This window comes from Rattus norvegicus, chromosome 2, assembly GCF_036323735.1.
Source record: "Rattus norvegicus strain BN/NHsdMcwi chromosome 2, GRCr8, whole genome shotgun sequence".
NCBI classification, from domain to species: domain Eukaryota; kingdom Metazoa; phylum Chordata; class Mammalia; order Rodentia; family Muridae; genus Rattus; species Rattus norvegicus.
In genome coordinates this window covers 156,173,338-156,189,879 of record NC_086020.1, presented here as the reverse complement: position 1 = coordinate 156,189,879, position 16,542 = coordinate 156,173,338, and the positions used below count along the sequence as shown (strand labels likewise).

Below are 16,542 nucleotides of genomic sequence, written 5' to 3'. Positions count from 1 at the left end.
TGCTTTTACGCAGCCCCTTCGCTTTAGACCTGGATAGTCTTGTACTTGCTTCTGAATAATAGAATGTGCTACAGATTTTGACATGACTTGCATGAGCATGTGTGTTTGTATACAGGGGTGTGTGTGTGTGTGTGTGTGTGTGTGTGTGTGTATTTGTGCACTCACATAAACACATGTGCACCTAGAAACCAGAGTGGTGTTACTTGGGCACTGTCCACCTTGAGGTTTTTTTGTTTTGTTTTGCTTTTTTACTTTTATTTTTGAAGCAGGGTCACTTGCTGGCCTGGAACTCACCAAATAGGTTAAACCGTTTAGTCAGCAAGCCTCAGGGTTCTGCCAGTCTCTGTTTCCCTAGTTTGGGGATTTAAAGCATTTTTTCCAATGTGAGACAGGGGATCGGTCCCCTGGCTTGTACAGTGCCTTTCCCAGCTGAGCCATCTTCCTGTAGGCACATGACTCTTGGCTAGCTTTTCCCTTTTATCTTGTCTTGGACATGTAGTTCAGATCAACTGTCAATCTGCTTGCACAAGAGAAAACCACCAATATCATCCACTGATTTGGACTGAAAACCTGTTTTCTTTTGAGAGGAAGGTTTACAATGCCACCTGTGTCTGTGGAATCTTTTGAGTGTTTCCTTGTAGGAGGGAGATGGCATAGCAAACTTGCAGAACTCTTACTTGGCAGAATCTGAGCTTTTGAACTGATGTGTTCATACCAATTTAAGTATTTCTGACGTAAGTTGGAGCCCAGAAGATTGGAGTCAAAGATTACTTAGTTTTGATTTCTCTCCACTATTGAAATGTATATGGGAAACTTGACCTTATATGCCTTTGTTAACATACCCAGATTTTGTCAAATCTTAGAACATACACCATAAGACCCTGCAGAACATCACTGTTTTTAGTAGAAGTATTCATACTCTCAGGAAACCCAAACTGCACAAAACACAGAGCTCAGGGACTCTGAGTAAAGCTGGCATCCAACTTAATTCTGCTCTATCTACTACTTGGCTGTCTGAGGTTATGGTGCCAGACAATGTAGGGGGTAATCATATTACATATCTAGGTACATGGGCTTGTTTTCAAAGTCTCGTGATTGATGTCACAATTTCTTGTACTGAAAACTCACAGTACCAGATGCAGAGGGACAACTGATCAAAAATTAGTCTATTAATGTCAGCAGACTTTCAATGGTGTGACACTGTTCTGCTTGTTGGGACACTCCTATGATATCCCCCTACCCTGACACTTCCACAGAAAGTCTCGCTAAGACAAATTACCTTGCGAGTGATTGAATCTTTTTTTTTTTTCTTTTTTCTTTTTTTTGGAGCTGGGGACCGAACCCAGGGCCTTGCGCTTGCTAGGCAAGCGCTCTACCACTGAGCTAAATCCCCAACCCCTGAGTGATTGAATCTTAAAGGACTCGGTCTTATTCACTGAGTTGGCTCCAGTGCCTCTGGCATTGTCTTGTGTAAACGATACTCTTGACAGCTGGTTTTCACGTTAAAGGCTGGTCATATGAGCTTATCTAAAGGACATGCTACCACTGGCTCCTCTGACAATCTTGGGAGTGTTATTGCCTTATCGAACCATTGGTCTTTAGCACTCTCTGCTCTCGAAGGAATTTAAAATACACTCCTCCAAAGAATTTTCAAAATCTTCATTTGACATATTACCTATTAACCACTGAAGAGAAGCACTGTCCGTCTTTGTTTATAATGGAACAGTTTGGAAGAACACCCCTCCTTACTTCCATGGTATTAGCTTTGGGACAACTGAGATTGTGTTTAAGAATTTAATAGTCTCCCCCAGGGGAAATAACACTTAGAGCTCTATAGAATGTGTGAAGGAGTCCTACCATCACACCAAGCTTCTGGTTCAAGAAGCTCCCACTTAAATTACAGAGCTAAAGAGAAGTTAAATCATGCTGGGAGGGCAAAAACATCAGACAAACGGAACTGGGTAACTTCCAAAAGTCCTGCCCTGAAAACGGGTTGTACTTCACCTATATAATTCTACAGGGACTCAGAGGGACAATATTCCAATCCTGATAAGCTCAACTTTCTAGGAAAGCAGTAGGACTTTCTTCCGTGAGCATGGTGATACTGTAGAACTCTAGTTTTTCGAAATCGATAATGCTGACCCGGCTGTGTCGAAGACGCAATCGGAAGCGTCTAGAACCGGTGGGAAAGCAATTCTTGTGAATTGTTAAGTCGTTGAAATTTAGATGCATGTATTTAAGTGTTCACTGAAAAATTGTTTCCTTTTCACTGGAGTGAGGCCAATCTGTTCACGGTTCTAAAGCCAAGAGACCAGCATGAGTCTTTGTTTTCGGATGACACGTTGTTTCCAGGGGCCTTTGGACAGAAAACAGGAAACTTTATTTTTGAATGGAACCACCTCCACCCTTGTTCCCGGGATAAACAGAGCCAGTGTGGCAACACCCAGGGCCTCTCCCCTCCTCCCCCCCCCCGCACCCCCCCTCACCATTTGGGTGGAGATGACTCAGAGTGGAGTTGACCAAGTGTTCATAGCAATGGGCTGTTTCTAGAGTCAGTTAGGGGGGTTGGGTGGGGTGGGGGTGGGGTGGGGGCAGGGTACCAGGACTCTGGGAGCCTCTGGTCCACATACACCAAAGCTTTCCTTCCCTGCACTCCTGAAATGAGAACCAGCCTTCTGAGAATGCCAAGGCTTCCTCCTTTCCCAGTCATCCCTGGGGTGAAATCTGTTGGCTACACATTTAGGTAGCTCGCCCTAAGACGGCACAAGGCAAAAACCGGAGTCGGAGTCTTATGCGAAACCTGCGACGGTGATGCTGGCGCCCGCGGCAGTGGCTGGCAGCTGTAACAGCGCTGGGCTGTGGGCGCTGGGACCCCGCGCGCGCCTGCGTGGCGTGCGTGCGGTTGCGGGGAACCTGTGTTCGCGCGCAGGAAGCGAACGCGGGCCGCACCGCTGCGGGTGCCACTGGCGCGCGGGAGGTGAGTGTGGAGCGGGCGGGCGTTGCGGTGAGACGGTTGGGTGGCGGCCGAGCACCGCTCTCGTGGAGCAGCCTTCTAGGTTCCTGGGTCCGGGCTCCGAAGCCCCGGGTGCCGCTCACGCCTCTGTGGAGCGCGCCGCCTACGAGCTGCCACGCCCTGGGCTCCGGCCTTCCCAGCTGGTCTCAGCTGGTTCTTGAGGCTCGGGACCAGGGACCGGAGAGTCTGGACTACTTGGGGGAGCGCCCTATGCGCGGACGCAGGAATCCATCCTGCCCTGCCTCCCGGGCTGTAAGCCTAGGGGGTGGCCAGGTTGTCCTCGCGGCCGAGGAGAAGCGGAGAATACGGTCGGCAAACCGGTGGACCTGCAGCAGGCCCGGAGGGAGGAACACACATTCCAGGCGGGAAAGGGCCTGCGGTCCTCCGGGTAGGAGAGAGCTTCATGGGGGAGGGATGGTGAGGAGGCTGGCCTCGGGGAAGGGAATGGGAGATTTGGAAAGAAGGAGGAGGAGACTCCTAAAGATTAAGGCTACATAGTGAGAGGTCTGAGTGAACGTACAAAGCCTTGTAAAGGAAATATTAGATGGAGGGAGCCTCGCTATTTCAGGTTGGAAAGGATGCTGTCAGCTGCAGCATGGAGAGCTGTATTTGGTGTTTGTGACTTAAGGACTAAAAGGCAGGCATTGCTTTTTGACATATTTTTTTCCACATCCCCAGCCTTTAGGAGAAGCGGCTTGCTTTGTTAGGAAACGCTACTGCCAAGGAAGGAATTGCCCAACCGTTTGTTTTCAGAGGTAGGACGTAGGACGGTTGCAGTTTGCAGCATTCGCCCATAACAAATTTGTGTTTTAGCTCTGAGTGTTTGAGGCAGAAGCAGGGAGTTTGGGCTCTCTGTAGTGTTGACACCTCATACTGAACTTCCATAACTCTAGGAAGGGACCTCCCTTTTACTGAGAGAAAAGTGTGGCATTTTCTCTCTTTTCACATTGACAGGTTTGTTTATTTAAAATGAATGGCTATAGGAGAACTGCAGCATTAAAAATACTTCATTATCAAGACTATTCAAATTCAGTTCTTGGTTATCGAATAGGACAAGTAGAGAACAGAGAAGAAAGCATCCATGCCTATCCTGAAACGAAGATCCTGATGATGCATAACTTGTCCTAAAGCAATTTGTCAGGGAGAGACCATTGGTTTTAGCTGTAGTAGCATTAAAGTTATCATATAGTACTTCTTTAAAAAAAAAGTTTTCTAACAAGAATATTGCGTGCAGACAACACACAATACACATACACACATACACACAGACAGACACACATACACACTCACAGACAGACACACACACATACACACACACAGACAGGCTGACAGACACACCACAGACACACACACTCACAGACAGACACACACACATACACACACACTCACAGACAGACACACATACACACACACTCACAGACAGACACACATATACGTACACTCACAGACAGACACACACATACACTCACACACACATATACACACACAGACAGGCAGACAGACACACACTCACACACACATACACACACAGACACACACACTCACATGAAATCCTTGAGCTTTGTTGTCTGTGGGGAACCTAGCTGCACACATTTGCTTACAGTTGCCTGTGATTCCATTGTTTTAAAGAAGAATCAAGTAACCAGATAGAGATATGACTGGTAAAGAAAATATTTACTATCTTGCCTTTTGTGGAAAACAAAATATTTGTCCATCCTTTACACAGAATATAGATAAGATTCTGAGAATTTGAATATACTTTGGGGGTGGGGATAGTGTGCAGGTTCTCTCTAGGTAGTCTTGGTTGTCCTGGAGCTCTACATGTAGACCAGGCTGGCCTGAAACTCACAAAGATCCACCTGCCACCCAAGTGCTGGGATTAAAGGCCTGTGTCCTCATGCCCAACTTGTTGACTACTGCCTTACAAGTTAGAATAAAGATTACCATTACCTTTAAAGGCATTCATCAGCCTGCAGCCGCCGTCTGTCCCACCATGACAGTAGAGCTTCAGACAGCATCTGCAACTGTATTTGGCTACTGATTTAGTTACAGACTTTAGTTTTGAAATGCAGTTGCCCAGTTTCTTTTTATTGTGTATGCAAGTACATGTTTGTGTGTGAGTGCGTGTGTGTGTGTGTGCGTGCATGTGCGTGTGTGTGTGTGTGTGTGTGTGTGTGTGTGTGTAAGTGGATATCTTTATTCCTTGTTTGCTCATCACCTTACTTTTTATTTAAAGATTTATTATTGTGTGTGAGGGCACACACATGTCATAATGTATACACACTCACACAGACAGACACACATACACACACACTCACAGACACATACATGAAAGTTAGTGGACATCTGGCAGGAGTCAGTCCTCTCTGTGTACCATGTGGCTTTAGTACATTGAAATCAGACTCTCACAGCTGGCTTGGGGGCAAGCAGCGTTACCCAGTGGTCCGTCCCACTGTTTGAGACAGGGTCTCACTGAATCTGAAGCATATCGATTTGGTTAGACTGATTGGTCAGCAAGCCCCAGAGTTCCTCTTGTATCTACCTCCCCAATGTCGGGATTACAGATGCTGCTGGACCCAGATTTTTGCATGGGTGCTGTAACCAAAACCCAGGTCCTCATGCCTGCACAGCAAGTGTTTTAGCAACTGAGCCATCTTCCCACCTCACCCCCAGGAAAAAATGATGATAGTATTAAGATGGTATTAACTAGTCCTTTATCTTAGTGTAAGCTGTGTTCCTTTGCTAGGCATCTACAGTCTGAGTGTACAAGCTCAGTTCCCTACCCTGCACACTGGTTGCTGCTTTGGAGGCGTTTGAACTGGGAACCTGTGCAATTTTCTCTTCATGGGTTTCAATCATGAGGTTCAGGTTAAACTTTGCCATGCACTGTGTTGATTTGAGGGTGAGTTTGTCCTCCACATGCTGTCTTAGCCTCTAACACAAGCTGGCACACAGGAGATGTGTGAATGGACTAGTGATTGAAAGACCCACAGGTGACAAAGAGCACCGACAGTTAATGACTTAGCCCAATGGAGAAGATATATAAGAGATCTGGGCTGGCCCTGATGTAGGGCAGAGACAGGCGTGTTAGCTAGATGAAGCTTCATGGGCTTTCAGATGCATTTTGCTGATTGGTGAGCTCTTAGTTCCCTTTCCCAGTCTCTCCTGCTCCCTTTCCCACTGGCTGTTGACAGCCACAGAGGGTGTGTACCCTCTCTGCTTCCACTGGCCCCTCCCTATGCAGGAATCTGGAGACTCAGTCACCTTGCTTGGGGGCTAATGGGCGCAGCATTTGATATTGAAAAACATTGGAAAGGTTCGGGTTCTAGGTCCTTCTATTCCTGGACTGCACATTTTATAGTGTTGCAAACTGTTACTGTATAAATTGCCATAATCACAGACTTTTCTGCAAAGCCCACTTTGCCTTTTAATATAGAGAGAGAGAAAGAAAAGAGAGGAAAAAATAAAGACACCCACCCCCCACAACTTAAAGCCCTAACCTCACTACAAAGTATTGACAGGGGATAAAGCGAAGGTAGGCAGATGCGAAATAAGAATTTCAGTTCCCACTGCTTTCTGCTTTTCCTATCTGCTTCTTAGCCCAAGGTCCCTGCACACCCAGTCCCCAGTCTCGAATAAAGTCCTATCTTCAAGATTGCTTTAACTACCAGAAAACTGTCATGGTAGACAGTATATAATTCTTGGGAACTTTTTCTTTAAAAGCCCACTTATCTTCTACCCAGCACTCGGAGGCAGAAGGCTTCCATTATCATCAGGTTTGGATGAAAGCCCCACTTCTCCCTGGCTTCTCCCTGGCTTCTCCCTGACACAGCCAGTTGTGGTGCAGCAGCAGCCAGCTGGGACTTGAGGGGCGGAGCTGAGAAAAGGCAGGGGCGTGTTTAAACTTGCTACCTGTGAAAACATCTACTGGTCTCAGGGAGTGGGGCTCAGCCAATGAATAGCTCAGGTTCATTATTACGAAGTAAGCAATTAGGGCTGGAGAGGTGGCTCACTGAGTATGTGTACTGTTTTTGTAGAGGATGTGGGTTCCCAGCACCCACATCAGGTGACCCATGATCACCTGCAACCCCAATTCCAGGGAATCCAATGCATTTGACACATGCGGGTACCTGCACTCGTGTGCACATAGATACACACATACATATAATTCAAAACAATTTTTTTCATAAATTGAGCAATTAGAACTTTGTATGAAGAGGAAACCTACGTACAATGGATCAGCCACTTTGACACTGGACAGCTGCTGTCCTCAGACGTGCAATTTCCATTTTGTTCATTTGTTTAAGTACCTAGATTTCAACAAAGAAGGCAATTTTTGTGTTCTCTCAAGTTTCTCTGGACCTTGTGTGGAGGAACCCTGAAAAAACTGGACTGAGTCAGATAGGGATTCCTGGTATCTGCTTATTCCTTGTGGTCACCAATCTTGTCTGTGTCCCTAATGGCTGAAAAGTGATGTTGGGTGGGAAGGCTGTTAGAAACTGTCTTAGGAAGAATCCGGAAAGGCTGGGTGTGATGTTTACGGAAGAGAGTGGCCCACATATCCAGGTTTTCCTTTGATGTTTCTGGTTCAACTCTGACCGCTCTTCATCCCTGAGGAAAAGTAACAGTGAGGCCCCATTTGAGGAAAGCGAGAAGGCCCCAGGCCAGAAGATAAGACAACTTACAAGGCTGTCACAGTGTAGTAGTTCAGTTCCATTTGGACAGGAGAGGACTTAAAGTCCCAGAGCTGTACCAACAGCTCCAGTCCCCAAGTTCTGGGGACTCCAGTCTCCTGACCTGGAAGTGAACTGTTGTTAGCATTAGTGCTAATGCAAAAGTTACCAAAGTTGTTACACAGATAGAAATGTGAAGAAAGCCTGCCTGCTACAGTGCCAGGACCAAGCTGTCGGCAAAATGAAAAGAGGGAAAAGTGTGAAGAAGGTAAAATAGAAAAGAAAGGAAGTCTTTATATTAAGTTTTGATTTGCTCTGATGGAGTAAAGTATATTTCACTTTTTAATATTGTTAAATTAAGTAAATATACCAATTGCTATCTTGAGTAAATAAAAGCCAGTTTCCCATGAATGCTTAGCGGTGCCTCAATGAGGAGACAAACATAAGTTTATCACCTGCATAGCAGGCTGGAGAGATGGCTCATGGGTTTGATATCAGGACATGATGAATAAGAGAGCTGGCTCCCACAGGTTGCTCTCTGACACCCACATGTGTGAACTGGCATGAGAGAGAGCATACACACACACACACACACACACACACACACACACACACAATAATTGTAAGAACTATGTGAAATATGCACATCCCTCAAATAAAGTGGCTCAGGGCTCACTTCTTCCCTGGGCTTCAGATGGAAAGGTTTGTGTGTTCTGTGTTTGCTGCAAGTGTCTAAGGTAGGACTTGTAACATTGTAAATCATGCCTAGAAAAGAAAGGAAACTCAGGGCAAGATGACTGTGGGGGTGGAGAGACCTGCAGAGCATGTTGGGAAAGGAACCAGAGCCCACTTGCCGCCGTGCTAGGAATGCCTGGGACACCACAGAGGACTGGAGCAACGGGCACTTGACCTAGAAGAACCAGAAACCTCTAGCGGGCATGCTAATTGGGTTTTATTTGCATGTTTAGCCATTTTGTAGAGCATGTGGAGTCAAATCACATTTGGGAGTAGCTATAGATTTTGTAAACAAAATACAGGCAACTAAGAGTAGAAGCCTGGAGTGTGGGTGCTAAAAGCACTCAGCTCTTGTGTGACAGGTCCACCCTAGGTGTTGGCTGGTCATGTGGTCTTCCCAGAAGAAGGCATTGCTTTCTTCTTCATAGAAATTAGCCGGTGCTTCTGAGATGAAAAGATTGGTACAAGTTGGTAACTAGAGCTCCTCAAGTTCTCTAAGTCTGTGAGTCACCAGGGGATTTTGTTAAAAAGTCCTGACTCAGGAACTCTGAGGAGAGGACTGGAGCTCTGTGATTGCCACATTCCTGGTGTGGTGACTCATCTGGGAGTTCGAACCAGTCTTCCTGCAGCCCTCCACCCTCTGAAACCGATTTGGTTGGTGTATCCTGGCATCTGAGTTACACAACAAAGAGCCCTGGGTTCAGAGAAGGGGAGAAGAGTGGTGGTCACATGGCAGAAGCTGTGTTTGTAAGCAGAGGAGTCTATCAAAGACATAGTACACCGTGAAGACAGCTAATGCTTAACTGAGGAATCTAGGTAAATAGTATTGGTTTATATTGCTTTGTTTATGAATTAGTGCGTTTAGCTTAAGACTGCTACTTCAGAATTTCCCTCAAAGATGTATTATTGCTATGTGGAGTTCCTGCCCCTTATAATTAGACACAATTGTCAATGAACCTAATATGTTTGGGATGCTGTCCCCTTTGTAGATTGTTTGCACACCGGATGGTCTCTGCCATTGCTTCATTCCACACTGGGTGAATTTCCAGATTGCTTCCCCCTCCTCTGGAAGCTCTTCCTCCAAAACTCCGTCTGTGGGGCAGATCGTGTTCCTTGGTCAGTATTTCAGACTCCTTCACAGATCAGTGCAGATGTCTGCTCCTCATGACAGGCCCCTTTACGGAATAGCCACTGAGGTGGGGGATCCCCTTTTTGGTATGCCTTATATGTATATAGGAAAAATCTCCAGGAGCCAATAATCTTTTATAAACAGACAGAGAGACAGACAGACAGACAACAAACCAAGGCTCCATTGAGTCAGAATATCTCACGCTCTACTGAATATGCTCTGGCCAAAGTGCCACCTCTACTATGGCCAGCATTGGCTAGAGGGTCGACTGACTTCCAAATTCTAAGAGGCCTTGGATTCTTCCTCTGGCACAGGGAAGGTGCTGCAAGGCTCCCTGGTTTAAGCCTTTGTCTGCCTTCTCTGCTGCTCCTTTTCCACTTCCGTACCTTCTCTGCAGCCCACTCAACACTCACCTTTCTAAAGCTCCAGACTAAAAGGTAAACCATAAAACCATTTCTCTGGCTGGCAGAAGAGTGCCTGTTGCATAGCACCACTTCCTAGCCTCCCCTCCCCCTGGCCACTCAGCTGCGGCTCTCCAGCCAGCCAGACTCAGCCCTGTCCAGATCAGGGAGGTTGCAGCTGGTCCAGGATGCTTATATTCAGGTTCCCTTTCTGTGGCTCCACTCTGAATCACCTAACAGCTCATGGCTGCTGCTCTCTAACCACTCTGAGAGGCTTTCTGTCTAGACAACCTTCCACCGGTATCCACCTCCTCTCCACTGGCATTCTCCTTGGGGTTGCCTGTTCCATTGTTTCCCCAGTAGGATTTGCCTCCAGCCTGCCTGAGGTAACCGGCCACTTCTCCCTCCACCTCTTACAAACACAGCTTCTCCTCTCCCCCACTGCCAAAGTGTGGCTAACATAAAACCATGGGTCACCTTCCCTAATAGTCTAGGATGCAAAGCCCTTCCTTCCTTACTGTTCACTCCTACTGAGTAAGTCCTGACTCATCCCTTTAGCTGCATTTTAAAAGAGCCAATTTGTGTTCAGTACTCACTTCTAAATTCCCTTTTTAGCCTACAATCACCCTCAGCCACATCTCTTTCTCTTCCTCTTCCTACTTCAAGGACACATCCAGCAGAGACCCAAAGCTGCAATCCCCTCTTCTTGAATTCTGCCCCCACCTTTACCCCAGTCTCCCACCCAAGGAAGCTCTCTGCAAACTTAGCTTTTGGGCTTTCCACTGGGGGACAGCCATTGTTGGAAAGTCCGATTTAACGTGTGGGCCGTTCTAATACATCCTGTGAGTGCACACTCTGTCAACTCTGTGTCCCTAGAGAACGATCACTGCCCTTCTACATTGTATTTGGGATTGGAACTAACTTCTTTGAGACAGTGTGACTTCCTGAATTCTCCTTTACTTATTAAATGTGAGCTAGAAAATATATTTTGGTAAAAACATATTGTTTCAGATAAGGATTTATATAAAGGTCTCTAAAAGATTTTTTTCTAACACAATGATAATTCCTAAATTCAAAACTCTATAGCATCAAGATAAAATGGATGCCAGATTCTCTGTTTACAACAATAAGATTTTCTTGACGTATTGATCGGTTCTTAGTAATGCTTACAAAAGCTGGTCTCAGGAAAAAGAAGATTTTGTTTTAATTTTTTACTAAATGGGAGTATTTAAACCTGTGATTTGATTTCTCCAGATGTGTTGGTATGTTTTCCCACTGGGTAAAGCTATCACTTGCTGGATGGATACTACTGTAACACCAAAAATGAAAAAAAAAGTTACAAAATGATTTCTACTTGGAACATACCTGATAAATTACATAATAATTGTAAAACTTACTTTACTGCTCAAAATCTGTTTATAAATTTGGCCTGTTATATAAACTTAGGATGGGCCCGTTGTGCTGGATAGTTTTGGGTCCAGTTGACACAGGATAGAGTCTTGGGGTGGGTGGAAGCAGAACCTAAATTGAGAAATTGCCTCCACAAGACTGAGTTCTTAATTAGTAATTGATGGGGGAGGGCCCAGCTGACTGTGGGTGGTGCCATCCCTGGGCTGGTGCTTCTGGGTTCTATAAGAAAGAAGGCTGTAAGCAAGCCAGTATTCAGCACTCCTCCGTGGCCTCTACACACTAGCTCCTGTCTCCAGGATCCTACCCTGACTTCCTTCTGCTGTGGACTATGATGTGGAATTGTAAGCCAAGTAAGCCCTTTCCTCCCCAACTTGCTTTTGGTCATGGTGTTTTATCACAGCAGTAGTGTATCCCTAACTGGGATACCTGTCAAACTCAGTCCTCTAGATTGACAGGTGAACAGCCATCAGTAATAATTTGGAAGTTTTTGACAGTAAGTCCCTGGGAAGTAAACACAACCAAACGGTTTCATTAGTGTCTTTCCTTTTTAAAAAAGGACAGGATCACACTTTATTTTTCTCAAATCCTACTATTTTTGAGGGATGTTTTAAAAAGTTGCTTGGTTTATTTCTCAAAGGTAAAGTGGTGCTGATCTTGATTCTGTTAGGATGTCAGGTAAAGACAGTATTAGGTTCCCCACATCTGATTACTTAGGCCTGCTGTACTCGGAGCACCTGGGGGTAGCTGGATTTAAACTTGGGTAGTCTCAGCTAGGGCTCCTGTCTCCTTCATGGCCGTTATGTGTTGCTTTCAAGTGGAGCGTGTGCCTGCTACGACATTGGCTACTGCTGTGTGGTGCCTGTGTTAGAACTAAAGTGAGTCTATAGCTCTGCTGTCAGAATTTCAATGGCGAGTTTGCTGCTTTGAATAAGAGTGGCCCCTGGAGGCTCGTATATATGGGTGCTTAGTTACCAGGAAGTGTGGCCGTGTTGGAGGAGGTATGTCACTGGGGGTCGGCCAGCATTGCTCTGTCTCTGTCTATCTGCCTGTTTCTGTCTTTCTGTTTCTCTGTGTGTGTGTGTGTGTGTGTGTGTGTGTGTGTGTGTGTGTGTGTGTCCATGCCTGCCTGCCTGCCTGCTGCCTGCCTATAGATCAGGATTTAGCTCTCAGCTACTTCTTCAGCTCCACATCTACCTGCTGCTATGCTCTCTACTATGATGTAATGAAACTGTAAACACACCCCCAATTTAAAGCTTTCTCTTGCCTTGGTCATGGTGTCTCTTCACAGCAACAGAACAGTGGCTAAGACAGTGCTGTTACAGCTCCAGAGCCAAACAATCTTGGGCTGTCTGAGGTACTTGTTTTGTTTTGTTTTCCCATCTATTATCTACATCCTCTCCAGTGTAATCAGATTAAAGGACTTTTCCTAGCTGTAAACAAGATATTTTAAAAGTATTTTTATATATATATATATATATATATATATATACATATATAAAAGAAAAGACTATATTTTCCTGATGATTTTACCAGTGTCTCTCTTGCTTATACAAAGTCAGACTACAACTATGCCAAATACCACCGTCTCATTGTTGGTCCTGCATCAAAGTCCTTATATCTGGGTTCCCTTGGTCATTCCTCCATTGCATAAAGGTCAGCAGAAACAGAGATTTAAGTCCTTTGGTGCTCCCATGTCAGTTGGATATAACCACAGTGATCTGATGTCCACCTCCTAAGTTATTTCAGAGTCTCAAGTTTTGAAGGAAAACCATTAGGTAGCTGGCTTGGTGACCATGGAAAAGGACACCCCCTCACTGCATCTTCCTTCAAAGTTTCTGATCCCAGAGACTGCCACAGGCTTCCTGGTTAGGATATTGCCCTTATCCAGCAGAAGATAATGACAGAAATGACAACTATACCTTCTTTTGGAGTGTCATACCAATTTAAACCTCCATTTGGGTTGACATATGACAATTACCAAACTAATTTGGTTTTCAGAACTAAGGTCACTTGTTCCACTAGATTTCTCCCTCTCTACCCTGTTGACCACATGTGATGTTTATCACCTAACATTATAAGAGAGTGTAAGGTGGTTCATTGTTGATGCTATTATGAGCCTTCTGTTTATTTTATGGGAGGATCCCTTAATCCTGAAGGCTTGGACCCTATTTTCACATTTCTTGGTACACATTAACGGAAGTGTTCTACTAGAGTGGACTTGCTATACCAGAGGGAAAATGAGCAGTCAACTTTATTGAGTCACATAAAAGTAATTGAATTAATTTTCATTTACTTCAAACTATTACTTAAAAAGTCCACAGAGGCTGTTTTAATGGGATGTCTGTAACCGTCCCAAGACCTGATATCTCTGAGTGAGTGGTTTTCTCCCTGCTAGGGACACTGAAAGCTAATTTCTCTGAGAGGTTTTCTCTCTGCTAGAGACACTGAATGCCAAAGTAGATTCTTTGTTTCCATGACTCGATAAGTGTCGTAGAACGCCCAGGGGAGTGTGTCAGCAGAGGGACCAAGGCTTGGATTTCAGGTAGAGAACGGATTCGACGTGACAGACAGACACAAACTCGAGGTGTGTGTTGTTGTGAAAAGCTTTACTTCTTGGCTTAGATTTAAGCAGTTAGAACAGGTATATTATAATTGGCAATCATCCAATTCATTACCCCACCAATGTCCCTTGCAAGGAGGAAATCTGAACGTACAGTCTAGAAACAATTCTCAGCCGCAAACAATAGTTTAAAAAACTACAGTTATACTGCCAGATTTGTGGGCACCAGGTATGTATTCATCATTTATCTTTGTCATAATAAAGTTTAAACTCTATACTTTGGCCCCTCAGATTAGTAAGGAAACTTTTGTAACCATAGTTAACTCTTGATAAGTTTGTTCAACTTGTTGGAACTTGTCTATGATCTTTTAAAATAATCATCATTATTTTTGAATCATGCTAAACAAAACTTTTCCAAAAGGGGGGAAAGGCTTTTCTGGAACAGTCATGTTGTTAGTAACTGTAATTAATTTCTCTCCTATTTACTGGGAGCTAATGGATACAGCAGTTGAATTCATCGCAGCCGTTGAGTTTATCAGGACCATGATGTTGTGAGATGTTTCCGTCTCTGAACTTTCAGTTCCTGAAACATCTAAAGGTACATGACCATCTTCCCACACTGCTATATTCTTAAAATCAGATATTGCTGACAGGCTTAAAGTTGCCAAGATCACCAAGGCTAGAACACAGAAGGGACCTCCACCGAAAGCATAGACCCTGGTCATCATCTATTTGTAGGGAGACTGCCAGGGATCTCCAGGAGGCCAAGCCATTCTAGGCACAGGCCTCTGTTCTGGATAGAAACGAAGCACAAGAGCTTGATGTCACATAGACTCTACTGGAGTGGGTGTGGCATTTTTGGATTTTTGTTTTTAAAACGAAGTTCTAGGATATCTCGCCTGACGGTATGGAGGGACTTCAGGATCAGTCTAAAAAGAATAGGGAAGATTAATAATATAACAATCACGAGCCCTAAACCCACGGTTGTGAAGATATAATACTGAATCCAATCCATAGGGTTCAAAGCTTTTAAACTTTTAGTAAACGATGTTGTAAGTTTATCTACGTTTTAGGCATCTAAATGTCTCTGACTCATGGCTGTAATCTGTTCCTGTAATTGTTGTATATCATAAGAAATATTTGTATCCTTCCAAACTCTTAGTAAATGAGCTTTAGTTCTATTTTAATTTTTTGGTTTATTATAAGGTAAAGGAGTCACACAGATATAATGAAAACTAGAATAATACCTGGAGGCTAGCCTGGTCTTAATAGAATCAACATCTTGTCCTAGTTCTAAAATCATCTCTTTTAAGGCATTAATTCTTGTTTCTAATTTTTTATTGATAAGGTGCTGTGTTGACAGAGCCACAGAAATATTTTTATGTATTTCATTAACAAAAATAGCTGTCTGCATCTCTTTAAAGCTGTAGTGGATACGGCAAAGGATGTTAGAATAGCAATCAATATCAAAATTCCTAAAATTAAGGCAGCCACAAATCTCTTAGGTCTAATTAAGTCATTAATGTTTTCTAAACCTTGTAATCCAGAATTATCAAACCAAGGATCAGAGCCCAAATATACTGGCAGCATAACATAAGCAGGTCGTTTTATAATCAATATAACAGCAAATTTCTTATCCAATCTAGAGGAAACCCAGACAAAATACAGGCTTCACAAGTTATATGATAAGACAAGAAAAATATTAGTAGCAGTCATTTTAGAATGAGTAGATGTTATGATTTTTTTTAAAGCTGTGTCTGAGTTGGGAACTTGTTCTTCTCTGTGATCTCCTCTAGGGAAAATCTCTGTAAGGCTGTTTGGTTTTTTTTTTTTTTTTTTTTTTTTTATTAACTTGAGTATTTTTATATACATTTCGAGTGTTATTCCCTTTCCCGGTTTCCAGGCAAACATCCTCCTAATCCCTCCCCTCCCCTTCTTTATGGGTATTTCCCTCCCCATCCTCCCCCCATTGCCGCCCTCCCCCCAACAATCTAGTTCACTGGGGGTTCAGTCTTAGCAGGGCTTCCCCTTCCACTGGTGCTCTTACTAGGATATTCATTGCTACCTATGAGGTCAGAGTCCACAGTCAGTCCATGCATAGTCTTTAGGTAGTGACTTAGTCCCTGGAAGCTCTGGTTGCTTGGCATTGTTGTTCATATGGGGTCTGGAGCCCCTTCAAGCTCTTCCAGTTCTTTCTCTGATTCCTTCAACGGGGGTCCTATTCTCAGTTCAGTGGTTTGCTGCTGGCATTCGCCTCTGTATTTGCTGTATTCTAGCTGTGTCTCTCAGGAGCGATCTACATCCGGCTCCTGTCGGCCTGCACTTCTTTGCTTCATCTATCTTGTCTAATTGGATGGCTGTATATGTGTGGGCCACATGTGGGGCAGGCTCTGAATGGTGTTCCTTCTGTGTCTGTTTTAATCTTTGCCTCTCTATTCCCTGCCACGGGTATTCTTATTCCCCTTTTAAAGAAGGAGTGAAGCATTCACATTTTGATCATCCGTCTTGAGTTTCATTTGTTCTAGGCATCGAGGGTAATTCAAGCATTTGGGCTAATAGCCACTATCAATGAGTGCATACCATGTGTGTTTTTCTGTGATTGGGATACCTCACTTAGGATG

The 16,542-nt window shown here is 44.3% G+C and overlaps 1 protein-coding gene and 1 long non-coding RNA gene across 8 annotated transcripts in view; one reads left to right on the top strand and one right to left on the bottom strand.

Annotated features, from left to right (window-relative positions):
- Positions 1–1,780: 1,780 nt before the first annotated feature.
- Positions 1,781–2,927, bottom strand: LOC134485628 (uncharacterized). 2 transcript variants are annotated; one of them, XR_010063833.1, is made up of 2 exons: positions 2,601–2,927; positions 1,781–2,356 (listed from the first exon to the last, which is right to left on the bottom strand). It is a non-coding gene; the product is annotated as an uncharacterized LOC134485628 (long non-coding RNA). The 2 variants fall into 2 exon arrangements; XR_010063832.1 differs by having other exon boundaries at positions 2,631–2,814.
- Positions 2,843–16,542, top strand: part of B3galnt1 (beta-1,3-N-acetylgalactosaminyltransferase 1 (globoside blood group)) — a 29,804-nt gene continuing 16,104 nt past the window's right edge. For 2 of the 6 annotated variants that reach the window (XM_017590870.3, XM_017590867.3), the window contains exon 1: positions 2,847–2,977. The gene's annotated coding sequence lies outside the window, so the exon portion shown is untranslated. Of the gene's footprint in view, positions 2,978–3,135; positions 3,402–9,410; positions 9,538–9,582; positions 14,520–16,542 lie in introns of those variants that run through there. The other 4 variants (XM_017590869.3, NM_001013158.2, XM_039102289.2 and 1 more) reach the window with 4 other exon arrangements.